General features: G+C 36.0%; 1 long non-coding RNA gene across 1 annotated transcript; it reads left to right on the top strand.

The window, feature by feature from the left end:
* Positions 1 to 6,218: 6,218 nt before the first annotated feature.
* Positions 6,219 to 25,001, top strand: LOC132436660 (uncharacterized). Its single transcript, XR_009521828.1, has 3 exons — positions 6,219 to 6,284; positions 22,409 to 22,479; positions 24,989 to 25,001. It is a non-coding gene; the product is annotated as an uncharacterized lncRNA (long non-coding RNA).
* Positions 25,002 to 26,148: the final 1,147 nt, after the last annotated feature.

Below are 26,148 nucleotides of genomic sequence, written 5' to 3' on the forward strand. Positions count from 1 at the left end.
TGGAGCTAGATTCAATTGATATTTATTGAGAATCTGCTAAGTGCTAGATAACATTCTGGAGTTTTAGATATATTGTTATTATGAGATGCTGGAGAATCCCTACTCAAAAGTTCATGGAAAAAAATAGCTATGGATGGGGCTTCCCTGGTGGTGCAGTGGTTGGGAGTCCGCCTGCCGATGCAGGGGACACGGGTTCGTGCCCCGGTCCAGGAGGATCTCACATGCCGCGGAGCGGCTGGGGCCGTAAGCCATGGTCGCTGAGCCTGCGCATCCGGAGCCTGTGCTCCGCAATGGGAGAGGCCACAACAGTGAGAGGCCCGCGTACCGCAAAAAAAAAAAAAAGCTATGGATGAATGCAAACTCAAGATGCCCAAGAACATAGCATTAATTATAATTACGTTTATCAAGTAATAATTTTATTTCTAGATTTGAGAAAAGAATATATTTTTTATATTTACTGTAAACATTTACCTTATACAGGAAAGTATAACCCCAAATCCCACCACTCATAAATAACTACTATAAATATTTATATAAAGACCTCCAGATTTTGTCTATGCATTTATACACCAATTATATGTGTGTATATCATGTTGATAAGTACACATGAATGTATTCCCAAATGGGAATGTAATATGAGAAATTTTAATATTTTCAAATGTTATCAGTGTACCTCTTTGAGATAACACAAAATTCAGAATCTCCCATTTGAAATCAGGGATATGAGTTTAAATGATTTGTTGGTACTCAACAATTCTGTGGAGTAACCATAAGTAACCAGAAGAACTAATCTCATTCAAGAGTCCCACTCCCACAGCTGGAGCCCCACGTGCCTGGTTCCACCTCCAAGGAACCTTGATGGTCAATACCCTCCGAGAAGATAATCCTCTTTTCCCTTTCTCTCAGGAATAAAGCGAATACCCACAGCTCCCTGGCTGTGCTGGGAGCCTCAGCAGTCCACAGAGGCTAGTGGTTTCGAAGGAGGGGTCCTGTGACCTCAAATTTGTATAAGAACTTTTTTTTTTTTCCCAACAGACTTGCTTTACAGCCGATGCCAGGGCTGTCATGGCTTCCCTGTGCGATGTACCTAACCCTTCTCTACCCTTATTAGAATATATTCCTAGTGTCATGACTTCAAGAATAAGATAACTCTCCCCTTTTAACCCAACCTTAATATTGCCCTCATCTCAGCTTAAATCAAATCCCACGTCTTCCATGGAGGCTCCTCAACATTGTCTCTAATTCCTCTGAACCACTGTGAAATTATCCCCTTTACCTCTCACACCAGGGCATGTACACAAATATCTTTGTAAAACAATGGCTCTAATTAGCACCTAACACCTAGAAGTCAGGCCTTATATATGTTTGTTTATCTAAGCACCCAGCAGCGTTTCTTGAATAGAACTGTACCATTCAGGATTTCCTTTGCTAGTGATTGAGAGCCAACTAGGACTAGATTAAGTAATTTGGTTTTTCATAAGAGAAGGACAGAGGTGAAGTTAGCCTTATTTGGGGAATCAAAGTTAGAACTCTCTAATGTCTGTTTCCGTGGACATTGGCCCATTTTCTTTTGTGCGGGTAGGTTTATGTGTATTTTTGTGTAAATGAGTGTATGAGAGGGTTAGCGAATATTATCACAAACAACTCCCATGCTAACCTTACAAGCTCATTGCAAGAAAGTTAAAAATGACTTTTTTAAACAGGAGAGTCCAGCCAGAAAATTCTAGAAAAGGAATGCAACTCTTGACTGAGTGGTGATGGATTTACCTCAGTGGTGATGGGTAGGGAGAGGTGTTATTATTAGCCTGTCCAGTGTCATGTGCCTACTTTGTAATCATAACAATAGGTCTATGATTCACATCTTCCAACAAAACCACGCATTTGTTTAGAGTAAAAATGGTTGCCAAAATGCAGTATTGAATTATGTTCTGATTGTAGATTAATGCCTTATCCATGTTGATTATAAAACTATATTAGTAAATATTAATAGATGATTCTAACTTTTCATAACAATAAAGGTACATTACAACAAAGCCTTCTGAGATGGGAGTGAAAAGGCTTTATACATTGGTGGTAATTTCCTTCATCATTGTTCTGCAATGGGAGAGATTTCCGCATGTGTGTTTGTTTAGAGAAAGTCCACAAATCATAAAAATAGTTCTGCCTTCAGGAAAGAAAAGAAAAGATGGCAGTAAAACATTCAAGGGCAATGAGAAACAAGTTTTTTTTTTTTTTTTTTAATTAGGTAAAGTAAAACATGGTAATTGTTAAGTGTAGATTAGCTGGGGAATATTTTTCCTACTAAAAATAGAGAAAAACATTTTCATTATTTACTGATTATCCGACAGAAGTTTTCCCTATCACTTTTTTTTTTTTTTTTTTTTTTGCGGTACGCGGGGCCTCTCACTGTTGTGGCCTCTCCCGTTGCGGAGCACAGGCTCCGGACGCGCAGGCCCAGCGGCCACGGCCCACGGGCCCAACCGCTCCGCGGCATGCGGGATCCTCCCGGACCGGGGCACGAACCCGCGTCCCCTGCATCAGCAGGCGGACTCCCAACCACTGAGCCACCAGGGAAGCCCTCGCTATCACATTTTTAATTGTATATTAGTTGACAATTAGATGCATTATCTCAATCTTATCCAAAAATAAAGTATCCTCCTGTGTAAAACTACTATTGTAATAGAAACTAAACACATTATTTTAAAATTTTTAAAAGTTTTGGCATTAATTGTGTACATTGATACTAACAAATTCTGTGAGAAACGTAGCATGGTTATTAACATTCTCAGTTTTCACATGAAGAAATTTTGACCAGAGACTTTAAACAATGTGTTCAAGAGTATATGCTTAGTGGTTTTTATAGCTGAACCCAGAATCCAAAGCTCACTGTTCATTCCACTACCCAGGATTTTATGTATGAACAGCTAATTTCCATCACATTATTTATCTGTACCTATGCCTTCTTGTATGTGCATAATTAATAAGAAAAAAATCCTGAATTAGACAGCCCTTAGACACATAATATGGTACATTTTTCAGTTCTGAGTGATTATACTTTTAAAAGTATCCTCATCTTTTTTTTAGAACTCAGGAATCAATGTTAATGGTTGATTTTTCTGTACTTCACCAGAGCAGGTTGAAGCAGAAGAAACTCCTGTGTGTTTGTCAGTGTTATGCAGGTATAATTCCACGTATCAGCTATTTTTACTGCTCATTTTCCATATTCACTCTCTGTTTTTCAATTAACTGAGAGGTAAAGAACTATAAGGAGAGAGGGAAGAGGAATAATGGTTAATATTTTCTAGTCACAATTTCCATTTTAGGATTTCTATTTGAGTTAAATAGCACCTGGAGAGTAAGGCAGGCAATAAATAAATGTACTCTTTCTTAATGAAAGATCCTCTGCCATCTCCCAAATGCTTCCATACCATAATGACCTATGTCATTTTAAAAATTACCCAGGATACTATCAAGTGAAATTACTCTCCTGAGTATTTGTATAAACCTATGCATGACATTATGTGTAAACAGCCCTAAAGATCTACGTCATCTCTCCAAATATAGTTATTAAGTTCTAATAAATTTATTGTAGTGAGTCAGTTCTTTTCCTCTGGTTCTCTTGTTCCCAGCAGAACTGAGTGTTCATGGGAAAGAAAAAGGAGGGAAATAGTAAAATCATAACTAATATATGGACATTCTCTTTATAAAATCAAACGTTAGGGCTACTGGAAGTGGGTCATTTTTGTTGCAGGTAGTGAAACCTGGAACAGCAAGGCCTCTGACGGGAGAGGATGATTAGAGTAAATATCTCTTCAGAGTCAAGTTAATGGATAAATTTAAAATACAGGGTGACGAGCACCAGTTGCTCAATCAATACCTAATACTGCCAAAGCCTGAAGGCCAGGGAATGGGGAACAGTCAGTCCCTTCATGCTGTGGTGTTTGTGCAGATGAGTCAGGAAGAATAGAATAGTCCAAACCAGAGCCTATAAGAAACAGCATAGGGTTACTTTATTTCAGCTGATCTTCCCTTATTGCTAGAATGGTTAACATATTTGGGTCTAGAAAGCTCTGTCTGCTGTTAAATTGGAAGGACTCTCATAGTTGCATTCCAAAGAGGCAATGTGGGTTCTGGGTATGGACATTTAGGTGTGGTCCATCAAACATGCCTTAAGAGAAATCAAGAAATGGTGCAACACTGTGTAATTTTTCATAAGAAATTATATATATATATATATATATATGTATATATATATATATAAAACATTTACAGCCAGTAAAACCTTTATAAAATCTACATAATTAATAGTACAAATCCAGTTAATGGTCTGAGATTGCTAATCTAATTCATTGAAATACAACAATATATTTTCCAATGAAAATTTTTAGAGCATCTGATGTGCTCCAGGTGCTTTCTCAAATATATCATATTGAATTTTTACATGATAGGAAATATTAATCCTGTTTTAAAGATGAGAAAATGAGTATCAAAGAGGTCAAACAAGTTACACACTGGCATAAGGAAGAACCCTGGTCATTGAGAACTGCTTTTGCTTCTGCCCCTGTCCTGAGAGAGCCCTGTTACCCCATCATGCTGTCCTGCACATGGCTTAGTTTTTTACAGGGATAGTTCTGGACAAACTAAAGAAGATGCTTCTGGATACTGTAGGGTACACTGAATAAGGAAGTTAACATTTATAAACACACTATCAATGACCAGAAATGAGGGATGCCAACAAGTATAACTGGGTTTTCCAGAGGCTTTTGGTGTCTTTATTTAGAGCTTAATTCTTAAATATCTGTTATTCTCAAAGAGATCTTAAATGGAGCAAGTTACTGTAGAAAAAAAATTAAATCACATTATAAAATTACTAAAAATCTCAAGAAAAACTAAGATATACTTGAATCTTCTGACATTTTGGGGAAAAGAAATTAAGGAGGAGATAAACAGAAACTGTGACCAGCTTAATTATAAGGACGTATGCTGTGCCAGCAGAGTTGGTTTATTGGGACAGTGACCCCTGAATAAGTGTCACGTTTCCTACTGATTTTAAATTTTAGCATCCCCAGCTCTGTTAGGTGAATAGCGAATAACTAGAATTCTAAAATAATTTTAGATATTTATCTGAATTTTCAAATCTTATTATGTGCTGCTTGGATGACAAAGTTGTTAAACAGAATAGTTAACTGCTTTTTTCTATCATTCCCTACTTTTCCTGAGAAAACAAAATGCTTTTCCCTCAATAAAGGATGGTATTTCTATCCTCCAACTACACTTTTACAAAAGGAAACAAAGACACCTTCTGTAGGAACACTCCTTGGAAATAAAAGTCCTCCATTTACAGCAAAAAAACAACCATTTGAAAATTTGGGGAATATAAACTTCATTAAAAATAGAAAATGAGTTGCATAGAACCCTGTGAACCTGTAGAAAATCAGTTTAAAAAACATGTGATTTAAATGCTCAGATATGTAAATCCTGTACTAGTTGATCGACTTTATCACCAGTTTATACTCTTATCATTGGCAGCAGATATCTGACTATATTCACTTTGATTTACTCTACAGAGACTTCTTCAGATTTAAACCTCTTTAACCAAGACAAATGGAGTGACAAATGCAATAAATTAGATATGCATTATACAAGCAGACACATTTTAGCCCTGTAGTTACTGAAAAATAAAAGGCAAAGGAAAACAAAGCCTCAGACCTATTCTTCATCTTTACTAAAAGGAGATGCCAAAGACCCAGTTGGGGAGAATGCAATTTTGAAGAAGTAGCAGTCATTACACAGGAGATGCTTCTGTGGATGTGGATGATACGGGTTCATTTTTTTCCTCTCCTTTCTATTTCCTTCTGCCTCCCCCACTACCCCACAAGACAGCTTGGAAAACTTTGGCAGATGTTACCCTTCCAGGGTAGTGCCAAGCAGCCATCTCTCTTCTGCTGTGACAGCTTCCACAGGAGGGAACTGCCTGTCCCACTTCGTTCAGTATGTTTGTGAATATTTGATTTTCACAGAAGACAAAAGAGGGTAAGACGTCTGGGATTCAATAGAAGGTCAGAACGGCAATCTATTTGCCTGGTCCAGCTTTCTTTTATACTCTGACATCTGGCACCCATTACCAGAACAAATTAGAGCAATTCCAAGCAGCAGCAGAGGAGGACTTCCTGTTCTCAGGCAGCACAGTTATCAACGTGAACACAGGAACTGAGGCTCAAAACAATGCAGCCTTAGAAATAGATTTGCGGCAATTGCTTTGCTGACTTAAAGCACAGCTCGTGGTAAGTGTAATTAAGAAGAAGATGTATTCTATCACAGAGTCGCAGTTATATTGATGAGTTTCTGCTAAATTTTCATGTTGTTATAATATATGAAATCCAGCTATGTGGAATCCCACTATCAAAATCTAAACATTATATTATCAACTTTTGTTTATCTAGAGAGAAGATGATCACCAGAAATAGTATAAAACCCAAGAATTTAACTGTGCTCTTAGAATGCTACGGTGTGTTTACGTAGGTCATTCATAAAATTCATCGTTTAATAGGTCTTTCTTCTATTTAATTATTCCCATTTTCTTTATTACACATATTGGCTGTCTTCCCAAAATACCCCTGGGATTTTTCATGCCTAAATATTCAATGGGAGTAGCTAAACTCCTTTAATATTTGTTTTTCCTCTTTGGAAATAATTTTCAGCATCCTTTAAAAAATTCTTATTTATTCAAAAGAAAAAAAACTCTTCTAGGGAATTGCTACAGACAAAAGTAGCAAGCAACACTATTCAAACAGAATATAGAAATGAAATTTCTGGGTAACTAACTCAATGACCATGCTAGGTTTTCATCTAATATTTTGTGATATTAAATATACAAATCACAGGGCTAAGTCACTAAATGGTGGCTTAGGATGGCATACTGTCTCATAAAACAATTTTGTGATTTATTTTTAAAATGTTTAAAATAAATTTATAGTCATGAGGGTGTATTTGAATTATATTTTAAATCACAAGAATAGGTGTTACTCTAATCAGTGGACAGAATGAAATGTATTCTCAGAGCTTTAATTTTTCATTATTGATTATATATATTTAAGATATATTTATACATATTCATATATGTATAAATACATAAACACATGTATACATATTCCTCATTTATTATCACAATTTCTACTTCTTTTCTATACAGGTTTCTTCTCTCTCTGCCTCATAATAGATTTATTTACGTTATCATTTATATAAACTTCTGACATCAGAGGTTTTTTTCCTATATATATTTGTGTTCTATATAGTAGGATGGGAATTTATTAAACACTAAATAACAAATTATCTCTTTTCTACTCAAACATACAGTTATTTAATTTACATGTAGGAAGCTAAATGCTGACACTTTACCTGTACTTAAGCAAAAGCCTGATGTCAAGAGGCAGAAAAAAATTTGGTGACTCACCAAAAATTGTTCTCTTACTTTTTATTTATTAATTTTTTTAATGCAGCATCGTCAATTTGTTGGCTGAACAGAGAGGGATACCTACACAATAGAGGAATGATACATTGTCCAGCTGCTCCATTTGCTGTGAATCCTATGGGCAGTTGTCCTGGACAGCTAGGACATGGGTGCATAGTGATTGAGTGGTTGAGGTTTTGACTGTTCTGCATTGTCTTCCTAGAGTCTATTTGTTTCTGGTAATTAAAAAAAAAACATTTTGTCTCTTTTTGTTGTTATTTATATCTGTCTATTAAATGCTTGACTAGTTGGGTCTATGATAGCAGTAAGATGGAAAAATCCTCTTGTATCCTTTTATAATTTCTCTACATAATCCACAAAGAAAATGAAAACTTAATCTCTCAAAATAAGAAATACATTCAGGGCTTCCCTGGTGGCGCAGTGGTTGAGAGTCTGCCTGCTGATGCAGGGGACACGGGTTCGTGCCCTGGTCCGGGAGGATCCCACATGCTGTGGAGAGGCTAGGCCCGTGAGCCACGGCCGCTGAGCCTGCGCGTCTGGAGCCTGTGCTCTGCGACGGGAGAGGCCACAACAGTGAGAGGCCTGTGTACCGCAAAAAAAAAAAAAAAAAAAATATATATATATATATATATATATATACATATATATATATACATATATTCAGTTATTTAAACAGGAAATTCATATTCTAATGTGGAAAAATGGTCAGATGTTTCTATTCAATTTTCAAATATTCTATATAATAATGTTTTCTCATTACATGAAGTTTAGATTATTTTGTCCAGTTAAAACAATTTAGATTTTATCTAAATCTACCGTGGAATTTACTAATTTGTAGTAGATCAATGTTAAAATTCATGTGTTGAAACCAATCTTTAAGTGTGAAATATAACGTTTAATTTTTATTGCTATTTTACCATATAACTGTATGCATAACATTTTTTACACATATCCTTATGTCAGAGATTCACACATTCTACAAATGTCTATAGATCATAAATTCAATTTCAAAGAATTTAAGGAAAGCATGATATTATTTTAATTCATTAAGTTGCCAAGATATTAAAGCTTATAATTAACCATAAAGGTCTGACCAATATTCAATTTTACAGGAACAATTTTTAAAAATTGATAAAACAATCATGAGATATTACTAAATCATGTTGTTGAAATAAGCAGTGATTTCACTTTGAGTGTATGAGAAATACAATTGGAAAGGTCTTGAGCCACTAATAACAGCAAAAGCTAATTTGTGAGAATTCCCATGTTACACCTTTAAAATCTCATATAGTTCCCAATTATCAGTGCAGTGATAATAAATACAAGATCAAAGAAAGTGACACCTTTAATAGACTTTTGCTGATAGTTATGTAATTAAATATTTCTTCTTGGCTTACGTAAAATGACGGCTCAAAATTAATTCTAAATTTACACCACCCTTAATATTTCCATAGAATAATATTTTCCATAACTGCTGAAAACTTCAATTTTATATGTGCTATTTTCCAAGTTTATTAGAATTCTTTTTCCCTACATTTCAAGTAATGAAATTTTTAGATTGAATTAAAATTATTTTGATTACATATTCATCAGATATCTTGAGTATAAAACTTTTGCCCAGTACTGAAGTAGCTATAAGGTAGGATTGAAAACAAAGGAAATGTAAAATTTAAAAAGTTCCAATGGGGCTTCCCTCGTGGCACAGTGGTTGAAGGTCCGCCTGCCGATGCAGGGGACACACGTTCGTGCCCCGGTCTGGGAAGATCCCACATGCCGCGGAGCGGCTGGGCCCGTGAGCCATGGCCGCTGAGCCTGTGCGTCCGGAGCCTGTGCTCCGCAATGGGAGGGGCCACAACAGTGAGAGCCCGCGTACCGCAAAAACAAAACCAAACAAACAAACAAACAAAAAGTTCCTATGGCTTGGAAGCAGGGAGAGGAGTAACACATAAACAAATATAAAGTATAATAAAGCCTAAGTAATTGAAAGGCAAAAGAAGACACAACCACTTTTTAGTAAGCAGGGACACCTTCTTTGAACCATTTGAAAAAACAGACAATTGTTTATATAGATGATTCATTTATTCTTTGAGATTTTGTAATTTTTCTTAGAAATTCTCTTTGGTAATTCAACTTGGCAACCCTAGCTTTATAGTGAACAAAAAATTTCTATGAAATTTCTATGAAAAGGAAAATTATCAACATAATAGAACTAGCTTCCATGTTTCTCCAACTTCTTAGACTGACTTAATGCTCTTTATACTCAATATTATCTACAGTCCTGTCTCTGTTTTATATCTATCTACATCTGTATCTATATTCTATGTCTAGTCCTAAACATATCTATCACTATGCCTTTATCTATATCTACATCTGTAGTTTTATATACACATTTATTGTTTCCCTACTTAAAATGTTATTTATTGTGGCTGGCTTCATACAGCCGGTGCCTAAAATTTTGTCCCTAGCATCTAGTAAGCATACAATAAATGAATGAAATATTAAGCACGGAGCAATATTTGATCGCACTTCACTTATTTCAGCAATGTATGTTTGTCAGTCACAAAGTAGTAAACATGACCCTGCTCTTCTCTGAAACTAGGATATTAAATGTATTCCTCTCATAAAAGATATTTAGTGCAGACTTATTTTGATGGTTTACACTTAGGCTACATGAAGTCCAACAATAAATGTTGTTATCACCAGCTAACTACAACATCAAACAGGAAAGAGATGTCTATCTCTTTACAAACACCAGTAATTTTGCACATTTTCACAAAAAAAGTCTTCACAATTGATATCCTATCTAACACAAAAAGGGGAGGGGAAATAAAAATTGGTTATAAATAGGTACCTGTCTTTTTTCTTTTTTTCTAGTTTTATTATTGACATATATCACTGTATAAGTTTAAGGTGTACAGCATAATGGGTCGACTTATATATATTGGGAAATGATTACCACAATAAGTTTAGCTAGCATACATCATCTCACATACAATAAAAAGAAAAATACGAGAAATACAAAGATAGATACAATAAAAAAAAGGAAAAACAATTTTTTGTGATGATAACTCTTAGGGTTTACTCTCTTAACATTCATATATACCATACAGCAGTGTTAACTGTAATCATAATGTTGTACATTACATCCCTAAGTACTTATTTATCTTACAACTGAAAATTGGTACTTTTCGACCACCTTCCTCTAATTCCCCCCCCCATTTCCCTGGCACCTGCCATTTTCAAGGAGAGTTTTGTTTGTTTTATTTTTGTTTTTTTAAGCTCTGCAGCTGTAGCTTAGTTAAAAAGTGTGTTTGGAAAGATGCAACCAGGTATTAAAACACATTGTAGAACTTCTGGGATGAAAAATGCATCGGTTTGGGCTTCCCTGGTGGCGCAGTGGTTGAGAGTCCGCCTGCCGGTGCAGAGGACACGGGTTCGTGCCCCGGTCCGGGAAGATCCCACATGCCGCGGAGCAGCTGGGCCCGTGAGCTGTGGCCGCTGAGCCTGCGTGTCCGGAGCCTGTGCTCCGCAACGGGAGAGGCCACAACAGTGAGAGGCCCGCGTAGCAGAAAAAAAAAAAAAAAAAAAAATGCATCGGCTATGTATGAGAAAAGAAAAGGTTTGCTGTATTTATCTTACACATGTCTTACATTATGTACAAGCCATATATGACTGTGTATGGTCCAGTTTTGTCCTCATTGTGCCTTGTTTAGTACAATCAGTTAAAGGAAATTTAGTTAAAGGGAGCTAATTCTAAGGTCTGGAAAATGTTATTAGAAAAGAAAAAACTTGCTTTTAGCTGGAAAAAACATCATCTAGCTGGGGGATTCAGGACTGTGAAAAATGATCTCTTAAGAAACAATATTACTCTATGCAGTCTTAAAAGAGCTTCTGGCCTTTCTAGGAATTTCAAAGATTCCTGGCATTTAGCAGATAGAAGGTAGTTTTACTTGAAGCTAAAGCTAAGAAATACTTTGTTGCTTTCACCAATTTTGCAGCATAAAGGTCTATGACATATACTATGAGTTTGATAGATTCTAAATTCATGACTGTTTCAAGTAGAAGGGATGACCAAGTGCTATTTTAAGGTTTTGTATGATCAAGTGTTTATATAAATTCCTGTTAGCTTCATATAGGATTAACATAATGCTTCCTGACTCAACTTGGTGCACGGGCTTGCTCCAGTAATTGACTTCTAGTTGGAAAGATAAAGGTTAAGTTGGTTCAAGGTCTACTGCAGAGTGTACTCAAGAATATTAATTCTTATCATCAGAAAATCTGCCTAAATAAATATTTCCATCATCCTTGCCAACCAATGATTATACAGTTAAGTTACTGTAAAACTCATTGCTGATAGGTGTGGTTGGGATTGTCATTGTTACCCTTTAATTGTAACACACTCCAAAATGCCCTGGCTTCAGGGATGAATTATATATTTACCCTACTTTAAGTCCATCTAGCAACAGCTAGTATATGTGAGTTTGGCAATAATGAAACTGCAGAGGGAGCAGAGTGGTGATATTGGTCATTGTAGAAAATTAGAGGTGTAATTTATCAAAGAGTAAAAATTATATTTTTACATGTAGTTTCCCTAAGCAGTCATAAGAAATAGGCAACAAAGAAGAGAATCTGTATGCCTAACGCTAATGTCCAAATATTTGCTCTGTTTCTATGTGCTGATTTTCTGTTCTCTGCTTTGGTTTTGCTTTGCTGGCATAAATTGTTCATACCATTACCTTATAATCCTTTTGTATCTTTGTAAGTTCCATAGTGATTCCCCTCTTTTATTCCTGATTTTAGTAATTTGAGTCTCCTCTCTTTCTTTCTTGGTCAATCTCCCTAAGAATTTTCAATCTGTTGATTTTTATAAAATTGAGCTTTTGGTTTAATTCATTTCCTCTATTGCTTTTCTATGCTTTATTTCATTTATTTTCTTCCTTCTGCTTCCTTTGAGTTTAGTTTGATTTTTGTTTTTTTTATTTTCTTAGATTGGAAGGTTAATTCACTGATTTGTAGTTTTTCTTCTTTTTTAATGTAATGTTCAGAGCTATAAATCCCTCTTAAGGTCAATAACCTTTATGCTATAATTTTTGGTATGTTGTGTTTTTATTTCCATTTGCTTCAAAATATTGTTTAATTTTCCTTATGATTTCTTCTTTGGCCCACTGGTTATTTAGAAGTGAGTTTAATTTCCACATATATGTGAATTTCCCAAATATTCATCTGTTATTGATTTCTAACTTATTTCCATTTTGGCCAGAGAACATATTTTGTGAAATTCAATCTCTTTATATACATTTATACTTTTTTTTTAAAGTTCTAGTATATGGTATGTATTGGAGGATGTTCAGTTAGCTCTTCTGAAGAATGAGTATTTTGCTGTTGTTGGAAGGTGAATTCTATAGATGTCTTTCTGGTCTTATTTGTTTATAATGTTGTCAAGACTTTTATTTCCTTGTTAATCTTCTACCACATTGCCTTATTTATTATTAAAAGTGGGTGTTTTGATGTCTGTAATGATGATTTTTGAATGTGTACATCTTCCTTCACTTCTTTCAAGGAAGTGAATTCAATATGCAGGAATTTTTTGATTCCTGCATATTGGGGTTCCGTTTTTAGGTGCATGTATGTTTATAATTGCTGCTACTTCTTGATGAATGGACACATTTATCATTATGAAATGTCCTCTGTTGCCTCTAACAAAAGTTTTGTTTTAAAATCTATTTTGTGAGGTTGAAAAAAAAATGGAAATACAATCTTTTTGACCATGTTTGACTGCCATAGAGTTCTGTGTCATGGGGCTGGGTGGATGAGAAAAGTAGGTAGCCTGTCCTTCATAAAGTAAACCAGTCTCAGACTGAAAGCTGGAGGAAAATGAGACCTCAACTTCTTGGTCATGCATGCCCAAAATAAAGCACCGAGGCAGAGCTCGGAGAAGGATGATAAAGCTTCTTATTCTGCCATTCTGGAAACCTTTCCCTGCCCCCTTCTTTTTTTTTAATTTATAGGAGAGATTTATCTGAAGAAATACGACCATGTATAAAAAGCACATGAAGTCTTAATTTCCACTCATACAGTGGTAGATTTTACACAATGTGTAATAAAAAACTTTTAAAATCCAGAATGCACGAAGTACTGCACAGTTTGATCACTAAGTCATTAGTTGATAAGAAAATGTTCACAGCAAAATTGAGTGGAAGTACGGAGTTTCCATCTACTGCCTGCCCACATGCACCCAGACTCCTCCATCATCAACATCCCACACCAGAGTGGTATATTTATTACAACCCATGAACCTATACTGACACATCATTAATACCCAAAGTCCACAGTTTACATTAGGGTTCACTGTTGGTGCTGTACCTGCTATAAATTCAGACAAATGTATAACGACATGTATCCTCTATTATAATACCATAGAGAGTAGTTTCACTGCCCTAAAAATCCTCTGTGTTCTACCTATTCATTCCTCCCTACCCCTTAACACTTAGCAGCTACTGATCTTTTATTGTGTCTATAGTTTTGTCTTTTCCAGAATGTCATATAGTTGGAACCATACATGTGTAGCCTTTTCAGATTATGTTTTCACTTGGTGATATACGTTTAGGGTTCCTCCAAGTCTCCTCATGGCTTGATAGCTTAGTTCTTATTCTGTATAATTTTAGATATCTTCTTTTGCATAACAAGAAAATGAGGATTATTCCAAAGATGTATTTATATCTTATAAGTCAAAATATATTTTTCATATAATATGGTTTTCTCTGTTTTGAAAAATATTTCATGTTACCCTAATTTAGCAAGATTTTCTAGCAGTTAATTATGCTTGTGCTTCCAACCATTAGAAATCTCAGACTTTTGATGGATCCACTGAATTCACATCATGCAGTCAGGTTCTTGTGGAAAATTACAGCACATTTATTTCTTATCAGTGCTGAAGTTACTTTCTGGTTAAGTACTTAAAAAACAGAAACACTTTTCAATCTTTGAAGCCATTCAGTACTACTGAGAGACAGTAAAATGTAAATGTTTTTAAAGTAATACCTATATAGGTATATATGTGTGTATATGTATAATCTGACATATATTATCCACTAATGAAGTTTATTACATAACATTGCCGCTTCGTGGCATGTGGAATCTTCCTGGACCGGGGCACGAACCTGTGTCCCCTGCATCGGCAGGCGGACTCTTAACCACTGCGCCACCAGGGAAGCCCATTGCTGTAATTTTAATAATGGTCTTGATTACTAACACAGTGAATTTCACTACCTTAAAGAAGAAACAGCATTACATCAACTGTTAAAATAAAGCAAAAAATACGCTAGTTACTTATTATCTGTCATATCTTTCATGATATTAAGTACTATTATCTATTAAAAATACATTTTTGCATCTATTTTTTTCTGATAATACACTCTTTAATGTTAAATAGTAATTGTACATCATAACTATCTTGACAGACCACTAATAAGACTCAAGCATCGTGGTAAAATGATGAGTTAAAATTGTCACTTCTTGGGCTTCCCTGGTGGCGCAGTGATTGAGAATCTGCGTGCTAATGCAGGGGACATGGGTTCGAGTCCTGGTCTGGGAAGATCCCACATGCCGCGGAGCGGCTAGGCCCGTGAGCCACAATTACTGAGCCTGCGCATTTGGAGCCTGTGCTCCGCAACAAGAGAGGCCGCGATAGTGAGAGGCCCACGCACCGCAGTGAAGAGTGGCCCCTGCTTGCCACAACTAGAGAAAGCCCTCACACAAAAAAGAAGATCCAACACAGCCATAAATAAATAAAAATAAAAAAAGAGTTCCAATTTCAATGGTCAGCTACTCTTACAAATTCCCACAATCAGAAAATGCAAACTTTAAAAAAAAAAAATTGTCACTCCTCTGCCTTCTTTTTTCTTACTAAGAGCATTCAGAAAATATCTGATTGCTATAAAATGCTTACATGGCAATATCTCTCTATGATATAGTTTAAAAGCACTACCAGTTAAACATGACCCATGTGATGAATACCTACTACATTATTAGTAGTTGGAAACCTTTTTATTTCTATTCAGCTTTCTATTTTTTATTCCTTAAATTTGAATTTGGAGTAATTAATTTTTAGTTCCCCTGAGCAAACAATAACAATATTGGGGACCAAATAATAAATGATCTCAGGTAACTAAACCATGTCACGAGATTGTCTTACTGCAGTTTGATGTTTCTTGTATCATTATAACAAAGACCAGGCTGTTTTATGCACATAAAACTACACTGACATCCAGACAACCAATTATTCTACATTCTTCAGGCTTCTGTACTACGTATTTTTGTTGTGCTTTAGCTAGAATGTCTTTTTCCAATGCTGAATAGCTCACCCTTTGAATACCCAAAAATATCTTTGTAAATTTTCATACCAATGAAATAAGAAATAGTCATGAAATTTCAATTATACATGTCACAATGATTCAGTATTTAGGTTTCCATGTATCCCTAAAAATTTCTTCCACAAATATATAAATAACATTCTGTCTTTACTTTTTCCTCTCAGAATGTACTTCTATGTGAGTCTTAAAGAGAAGAATAGTGGTCTTGATTTTCCTAATTCATACAGCAGCAGACAGGGGTGTGCAAGGATAAATAGGCAATGTAATCTTCCATCCAGAACAGCACAGAATAGTGGAAGAGATAGACATGTGAACAATTATGACAATTGGACAACTGAAGTAAGAGATAGCTACAAAGTACCATGCAAACACAAAATAAGAAGCACCTCAGCATCACTAAGGAGATAAATAACATCTTCAGATTGGTACATTTGAGTAATTGTGAATAATGAGTGGAATTTTTCCAGAAAGGTAGTCACTTTAAAAGGAGACTGAAAAAATACATATTCTCAATCAAATCCAAAATTATCAGTTTTATAAGAAGACATATACTAAACCAGAATGTCAGAAACAGTGTGGGTAAATACTTTATTTTGCTGCAGAAGCTAGTTCCTTTACTCTATGACCCATGCAGGACTGGGGAAATATGCAGTTTCTACAAATAACTCCTCAGAGTGAAAGGCATAATCATTCTTGCATTGAATATGAAAACTATCAACTCATGTACTCTGCTCTTTCACAGATATATGCTTCAGGATATATTGAACTGTGATATGGAGGCAAAAGTTTAACATGGTTAAGACATGAAAAACCAACTGGGGGGCTTCCCTGGTGGCGCAGTGGCTGGGAGTCCGCCTGCCGATGCAGGGGACACGGGTTCGTGCCCCGGTCCGGGAGGATCCCACATGCTGCGGAGCGGCTGGGCCCGTGAGCCATGGCCGCTGGGCCTGCTCGTCCGGAGCCTGTGCTCCGCGGCAGGAGAGGCCACAGCAGTGAGAGGCCCGTGTACAGCAAAAAAAACAAAAAACAAAAAAAACAACTGGGAACAAATGAGTAAGGTGGCACTCCAGAATCAGGGAGCAAGTGTATCCTGCACGATGTCATATAAGAAGGTCTAGCTTTGGGGGTGGCAGAGGGTTGAGGTGCATGAGAGTTGAAGGCAATATTATTCTTTTTTAATAAATTTATTTATTTATTTCGGCTGTGTTGGGTCTTCGTTGCTGTGTGTGGGTTTTCTCCAGTTGTGGCGAGCAGGGGCTACTCTTCATTGCGGTGCATGGGCTTCTCATTGCGGTGGCTTCTCTTGCTGCGGAGCAGGGTCTCTAGGTGTGCAGTCTTCAGTAGCTGTGGCACGTGGGCTCAGTAGTTGTGGTTCATGGGCTCTAGAGCACAGGTTCAGCAGCTGTGGCACATGGGCTTAGTTGTTCCACTGCATGTGGAATCTTCCCCGACCAGGGCTTGAACCCTTGACTCCTGCATTGGCTGGCGGATTCCTAACCACTGTGCCACCAGGGAAGTCTGAAGGCAATTTTTAAAAAGTCAAAATTCATAATATATATGTATAAATGAAGGCACCTGGAAATCCTGAGAATCCAATAAGCAAAACCTTAAACTTTAATATGAACTATTAGGAATGATTATTCCCATTAAATATTTTCTTCTATCTTTCTACACTTAAAAATAATGACTCAAAGGGGGTTACTTTCTTGGGCATGCTCTCTGGTCTTTTTGCACTTATTTTCTAAAGAGTAGCTATCTTATGGTAATTATTGGACTGATATTCCACCTCATACACCAGTATAGCCTGTTTACCAGTCTTCTCTGATTGGTTCATGTGTCCATGTTAATTGGATGGTAGATTGATTCTTATTGGTTGATGCCATTGCAGGCTACTTGTTGAATACTTTCAATACCTCTCTTGGTTCTGATGGGCATTAAAAATATTAATAATACCATTCATTTTGTTTCATTTAAAAGGTTAACAATTAACTTTGCCCACTTTTACAGCATCTACTTACATTTCTCCAGTCATTTAAACAGAGTGACTTAATGTATTTTCTTTAAATAAAATCTAAAGTTTTGAAGTGTTTAATTTTGTTTCTTTGCTACAGTTTACAAGGGAAGTAATGAGAAATATAGGACCAACATTTTTCAGATAAGGGAAATCATAAATGTTTAGTCATAAAAATACATACATTGATACTACTATATGCAGGCATACACATTTCTAATTAGAAACAGATATAAAGCCCATTGGTAAATTGAAATAATGTTAATTTTTTTCTCTTTTTTTTTTGTGTTTTTTGTTTTTGTTTTTGTTTTTGGCGGTACGCAGGCCTCTCACCATTGTGGCCTCTCCCGTTGCGGAGCACAGGCTCCGGACGCGCAGGCCCAGCAGCCATGGCCCACGGGCCCAGCTGCTCCGTGGCATGTGGGATCTTCCCGGACCGGGGCACGAACCCATGTCCCCTACATTGGCAGGCAGACTCTCAACCACTGCGCCACCAGAGAAGCCCAATGTTAATTTTTTAAAAATAATCTTTCTTTCATCAAGTAAGCAATTATGGCTTAAAATTTCATTTATGTTTTCTACTCTCTAATGTAAGGGACTTTCTTCCTTTTCATACATTTGTAAGAAAGATTTTTTTTTTTTTTTTTGCATATTACATCAACCAGTATGTGGGCTTGTTAAAAGCTGACAACTATATACATATTTGTATGTTATATAAAGTTGGATGTATACGCATCAAACTTGAATAATATTCTCCAAACTTAAGCATATATACCACCTCATAAAATTAACTTCTAGATTATAAAACTATGACTGTATGTTTTATTTAATATATTTAGTATTTGAAATACAATAAAATGTTATTCATGAGTTTAAATCAAATGTGTTATCTCTCTCTCACATAGAAATTTATATACAATTTTTACAATAGCTGACCTTGAAAGAAAAAAAGTATAGAAACCTATTTCCCTCTCTATTTTAAAGACAAGATTGCAAAGTATCCAAGGAAAATGACAACAGACAAATTAGGTAACCTAATTTAAAACGTCAAAAAAATCATTTAATCTTTTCCATCAAAATATGTTCTGAATTGTACTTTTGAAGCTTTTCAATTTGTACATCAGTGTGTAACTTTCTCAAAGCAAATTACTTTGGTTTTATTTGAAAATAATGCTTCTCCCACAAAGTCCTCTTTTCTTTCCTACTAAAGGCAATTACATCAGAGTAAGGTCTTTGTTGCTTAAGGATTAAAATGCTTTAGCTACTTAGTCAGACAGTGTGATCGTAATTTCCATGTCATGCAGTCAGTTAGTCATTGGGAATTATAACAGTACATTTTCTGGAATATTGGAATATTGGGTAAAAATGCAGTTGAAAGAAAGAGAGGATAATTAGTCCTGATTATCCAGCTCTCTCTCCGGTATCATCAGGACTAATCCTTACATATCTTCAAGAATCCTACTCTTCTCTGATGACCCAAACCCTTCAACTCATCACCTCTTCAACACTAGTGTGGATTATGATCTTTACCAGCAAAAGTCCTAGGACACTGCTTTCAGAGGATTTTTAGAGTGGTTGTTGTATATTTCTAGCATTTTTCACACACTATAGTTTCTGGAAGTGAGATAAGTGACTTTCAATGGAAGCCAACCAGAGGATGATCCAGATACTGGAATTAGCAGATAAAACCTTACAGTAACTTTTTAAAAAATGTCTAAACAGTTAAAAAAAAAAAAACAACATTATGATTGTGGAACAGATGAGGTATCTCAGCAGAGTAATAGAAAAAAAAAAAAGAACAAATGAACATTTTAGAGCTAAAATTTACAACATCTGAACTAAAAAAATCACTGAAGGGACTTAAGATCAGGCTAAGTATGGCAAAAGGTAGGATCAGTGAACATGAAGATAGAATAATGGACATCATTTAATTCACAGAAAAGATAGAAAAATAAAAGCTTGAAAAGAAAAGTGAGGAGAGTCTCAGTGAACGTTCAGACAGTATTAACGGAGGTCCAGAAAAGAGAAAATGCGGCAAAACAGTTTTTCAAGAATTAATGACTGAAAATCTTCTGGATAGTAAATACTATCCAGAAGACATATTCTTCAAAAATAAGGCAAAATGCCATTTTAGAGATAAAAATTGAGAAACATTTTTACCAATAGACCTGTACTTCAGGAAACATTAAAAGAATTCCTTCAGTATGAGCAGTGTTGACACCAGATGAAAACTCAGATTTGTAGCAAGGAATAAAGAGCACCAGAAAGGGAAATGTGGGAAAATATTTTTAATACACATTTTTGTCTTAATTTATTTAACACATATAATTGTTTAAAGCAAATATTATAACTCTGTATGACAGCGGTTAATACACACACACACACACACACACACACACACACAAATACTGGGAGAGGAGTGAATACTCTGTTTCAAGTTTCTTTTATTTTATATGAAATAGTATAATAGAAACTTTAAGTGGACTATGATAAGTTAATAATGTACAATTCCTAGAGCAATCACTGAAGAAATGAAATAAGAAAGTGAATGCAGTCATAGCTAAAAGTCAATAAAAATTAAAATGGAATGCTAAAGTTAATTCAAATAAATTTCTAAAAATTCCTTGCCCCTACAAGGACATTCAATCCATTGAGGTCCTGCCCATCTACTCCCTCATATATTCTCATTCCTCCTTTTCCATATAGGATTCCAAGACTTCTAAAATCAATCATTCCTTTGCACACACCTTCAACTCCCTTGTCTGTCTGTCTGTCTCTCTCTCTCTGTTACATTTCTCTTGAAAGCTACCTCTACTTACTCATGTCTGTTTTTCAGCATTTCAAGATGAAGTGTTGACCATTCTGACTTATCTGAGTTAAATTTATCACCACAACTTCTCATTATGGGTGAATGAATCTTCTAATTTTCTCTAGTAAAAACACTCTTCCTTTTTCAAAAAGGATTTGTCTCTTTACATCTCCATCACAGTCTCTTCCTTTCATACTCACAGATGATGCCCTTGACTTATGTCACTAAGGAAGGAGAAGCAACCAAAGGAAATGGTTCATCTTGCCATCATTAGATCTTTCATTCTGCCTGGATCCATAACTGTACCCATATGCCCTCTTGTAAAAATGAATGCCTGTCCTGCCTATGTAAGGTTAACCACTCCACTTTTGCAATAGATCTCAAATAATTCTCACCTATATGAGAAAAATATTCCAGAAATGAGCTACAGTTTTTTTCTTTATCATTTACTAGAACACTTATATCACAATACATTTTAATAATGAAAACCAATTAAATAAACAAGTAGCCAGTATTATAAACAAAAAAAAAATCAAACTCAAATTGAAATAATGTGATTTTATTCAGGATCTCAGAATTCTTACTGAAATATAGAACTGTACTTCTTTTTAACAGAACACAGAAAGAATGAGGGATAATCTCAACTGTGAAGACTAAATTGTTTCAAATTTTCCTAAAGATTATAGGAAAAAGTATTAATCATATCATTGATAAGATTTTGGCAAGAAAACAGGTGCAACATGAGATGCTTCAAACCGAATTAGGTAAAGATGTATGTGTCTATGTGTGTGTCAGTTTTTCGGGGTGAAATAAATGACTATGTAAATTTGTGTGCTTTACAGTCACAGAAAAAGAAGAGACAGGAGAAGCTTATTTAATTGCAGGAATAGATTCATAATTATTCATAACTCATAAATATATCTTCTATATCTTTGAAATGTCAGTAAAACAGAAAAGAAAATATCAGATTTTATAATTCATGTTTTACAATCAACATAAGGGAATTGCATTTACCTTCTATAAATTACTTCATATCACAGCATCTTTTAAAATTTTCATTAGGCATCATACCAAATTATTAATAAAAGTTCTCTGATTTCTTTTCAGTATTTCTTAAATGCTGCAACATCTTTGTTTTACCAGAACTTGAACATCATTACTGAGAGTAAATTTTCATAAGTATGAAAGAAATGTGTTCAGAAATGAGTTCTGTCTCATATCTAAGAAGTTTAAACTTTTTCCTGCTTTAGAATGTATAAAATGGCTTCTCATTGCCTGTCTGTTAAATCTGAGCTCTTTTCATTTTTTCTGAGACACTCTCTGATTTAGTTCCACTCGATTATGACTTGCTTGTCTTGTCTGTTGCTTCAGTCAGACAAGTCATCTCTCAGCCTCCTCACAGGCCACTGCCAGTGAGTTTTACGCACGGGTAAAGAGTCTCAGAGAAAATGAGTGATTCTTTAGTTGAGGGAACAAAGGCCAGAGCACCAAAGGCAGCAGAGGCCAGGAACAGAATTCAATGAAGAGAAAGAAAATGGAAAAAAATGGTTGAGTGGAGGACAGTAAAATAAGGGAAAGATTTGTTAAATGTAAAAGGAAAAAATAATGTTTTTTTCCTTAAATAAAATGTTTGGCACAATTAATGCTTTGAAATAATCTATTTCATATATTTTTTAGCAAATATTAGACACACTTCAAAAGAGAATTACAAACTAATGATTTAAATTTTAAAATATCTTTCCTAGAGCTGACAGTCCATAGACATGAAGAAAAGAACATTTGGATTTTCACCATGCTTCGCCCTGCCTTTACCCAGGTATGGTCTGAAACAGCAGTTTACAAATGGCAGAAGAGATTAACAAAGAGTTGACTCCAATCATGCTGTCTTTAACTGACCAACCAAAACCCAGAGATACTAAAGGGGGAAATATATCTTACCTGTTTATCTTGTTTTGGGCTGTAAATTCACAGAGCTTGCCGATATTTCATCTGAGGCAGGATAAATGTTTCCTCCCCTAAGTAAGTACAATGAGAGACAAATAAATTTGCATTTTTATTGCATTACACAAGCCATACTTGTTTGGTCTTATTCCCCATCAGTTGCACTAGTTTGCCTTGATGAGTGCCGTATCTCCAATCTGCTCATTATATGAAATATTAGCATTCAAGACGAGCATTTTCTGAATTTACACCTGAGAAAGATTGCTGATTTCAACAACAGTTTCACACTTTTAAGTATGCTCATGGTGACTAACGTTGATGCTTCAGATGGCATAGAGGTTGGATTTACTTCAGTCCTTTAGGATAGTAGGAATTTCAGTCTGAAAGGTGAGTGACACTGGAGAAAATGGAAAGTTATGAGAGTCCTAGGAAGTATGACCACGCATAATTCAGGAAGGGGACTCTAGCAGGGACTGGGAAATAGCAGGGTATAGGGGAGTGAGTCTAGCAGGGGTCCGGGAGGCTTCTCTGCACCCTATGAGAATCTTTTACACTATCTCTAAATTGCAAAATGAAATGGAAGTATGATTGCACTGTATCTCTGCTACAAACTTAACAAAGTAGCAACTAATTGGAAAGAGCTAGTATTTGCTACCTTAAAGAGTAACTCTGGCTGTTTTGTTTGTTTGCTTGCTTGTTTTTAAAGCCCATTAATTATTTTTTTCTCAGCCTCAGGTTATATTGTCAATAGATATCAGACTCTTTATGAGGGAGACATCTTTTCCAATGTCATTTTATTCAAAACACTTAAAAATATAACGATTATCTTCATTGAAAACTCCCCCTTCTCCCTCAAAAAACATTACCGTATGAGATAAGCAATGTATTTTAGGAAACATTATAAACTCACTACAATCGCTCATATTTTTCCCCAAATGAGTGAGTTTAACAATGATATTAAAAACGAGGTGAGAAAGAAACACAATTTCAGAAGGCAGAGCATAGCATATATACGGGCGTCGCTTGTGAATGAAGCTATGTTTATGTCACTGATAGTCAGTTTCAGCATGTGCTGTCCTGAAGCCTACAAGCTGGACAGAAAACTGAAAAACAAGATCAAGCTATGTGGTGTGATTGTTAAATGCTGGGAATCAATAAGAGGAGATAGCTCATGCTGGCGCATCTCAATCAGAAGTGGAGTGAAAACACAGGAGGTGGGTGTACCAAAGGTAGGCAGCTTTGCAAGCAAAGCCCCAGGAGCCGCTCATTCACTGCGCTCAGAGATCTGCCTTTTGCACAGCTGTTTACTGTAAAACTTGGGGGTTTTACAGTAGAATTTTTCTCACTAAAGCACAGAGTTGTCACTGATTTTGGAAATAATGTATAGAAATCACAACCAAAAATTAAAATTGAGAGGACCCTCTGAAATACGAGTAGGATGGATGATTCTGTCTAAATTTATTCCAGGTATAGTTAGTACAAGCTTTTTAGGGTACTTGGTATGTGAAAGGCATTGGGCTTGGTGTTAAAATTAAAAGGATGGATGAAACTAATTATTGTTCTCAAAAACAGCCTACTTTGCAAAGGAAAGAAATTCAGATCAATTAACATTTTGATATGTTTTGGTAAATAACACAGTTGGCTTACACAAAGGGTCCTGTGGGAAGAATATCTACTATGTCAGACCAGTAGGAGAGCTTTGAGGGTCACCCCCTGTGCAATATTTTGCTACACAAATGGGTTTTAAAAAGGTGCCTGTGTTTTAAGGCATAATAATGAAATTAGGCACTGTTATGACAAAAACATTCATAAGAGTAAGTGGGGGAAGCTGAGGTCCTCATCAGAGCGGGGTGATGTAATCTGATGTACATGAAGGCGCCTGGTGCCCATGAATCACAGCCCTTTGTAGGTAGATCAGGGCTAGGTAAACACTTCCAGGTGGTTTACCAAACCAAAGATGACTGACAAAGATGGACTGTTAGCTTAATCAATTTAGTCTAAAATTTTATTTATGTATTTATTTTAGGATGGTGGTTCACAGGTGGAACATAATAACTTCGATGACCTTGGGACTCAAACGATAATTCGAAGTAGATAGTTGGAAATATTGCCTCGAGCAAATCAGGAACGCCTCCTAAGAACTTCTGCGGTAGTTTTTGTATCCAGGAGTAGGATACATCAGGAGATTTATGGGGGAATAGAGCAGAAGTGTCAAACGCTTCTGAGATAGATATTCAAGGCAAAGGTGTGATGAATAAGAGGGTGGCAGTGGGATTCCTTTTTCCCCAGGGCATGTACAATACTATTCTACTGTATTTTTGTTGTTGTTCTTTTGTTTTGTTTTATCCCCTAACCTATCTATATTTTTGTCTTTTCTTTCCTAGATTTGAGTTCTCGGAAGCCAAGGTCCTCTTCTAAATGTCCGTCTTTTCCCAACACAGTGTTATGAAATGTTATGCTAAGGGAAATGAAGGGCAAAGCCTTCTGTATCTGACTGGAGGTAAACCTTGGTCACAGTTTCACTAACACTTGGACATTGCAGGTAAGTGGAGCACTCATCTGTGCAATACATGCGTGATAACCATGCACACAGCCAATAGGCTGTCCGCTGTTGATCAAGTTCAAACATGCAGCACATTGAACAAACCATATATTCTGAAGCACACATTCACAATGATTGAGGAAAAATGACAAGACAAAATATTGAAAAGTTGGGCTTCCCTGGTGGCGCAGTGGTTGAGAGTCCGCCTGCCAATGCAGGGGACACGGGTTCGCGCCCTAGTCCGGGAAGATCCCACATGCCGCGGAGCAGCTGGGCCCGTGAGCCATGGCCGCTGAGCCTGCGCGTCCGGAGCCTGTGCTCCACAGCAGGAGAGGCCACAACAGTGAGAGGCCCACGCACCACACACACACACACACACACACACACACACACACACACAAAATATATATATATATAAGTTAAATTTGATATAAATTGTAGATTTCTGATTCTCTCAACTGAAGTAAATACCTATACACAGAATAATACAAAATGATAGATTTATACTTGCAAATCAGGGAAAGGTACTGGCTTGAAGTCTAACAGACCATGTTCAAAACCACGTTCTGCCTTTGCTGGCCTCTGACCTCCAGCCACTTACTTAACCAAAGCCTCGCTCACTTCACACGACAACTGGACATCCTCACACAAGTTGACATTCAATGAATCTTGACTATTATTATTTTTCTGCAAGTGGTACAGATAAGGTGTTTCACTATATGCTTCTGAGGATGAACTCACAAGTTAAGTTTCAGAGATTAGAAGCCCTTTTGGAAAAGTAAGATAAACACATGAGAAATTTAATTTGGGAAGCAACAAAAATGTGTATGTGTGTGTCTTTTGTTTGTATATATTACTCTAAGTATATTAGAGGTAAAGATAGTACATGGTTAGTGTAGCCATAAGAATAAAAATATAACAATAAAATACAAGGAATACATGACAATGGAGAAAACTCAATATGCAATCTAACCTTGAAAAAGGTGTAGCAAATTTCACCAA

Source organism: Delphinus delphis, chromosome 13, assembly GCF_949987515.2.
Source record: "Delphinus delphis chromosome 13, mDelDel1.2, whole genome shotgun sequence".
Classification (NCBI taxonomy): Eukaryota; Metazoa; Chordata; class Mammalia; order Artiodactyla; family Delphinidae; genus Delphinus; species Delphinus delphis.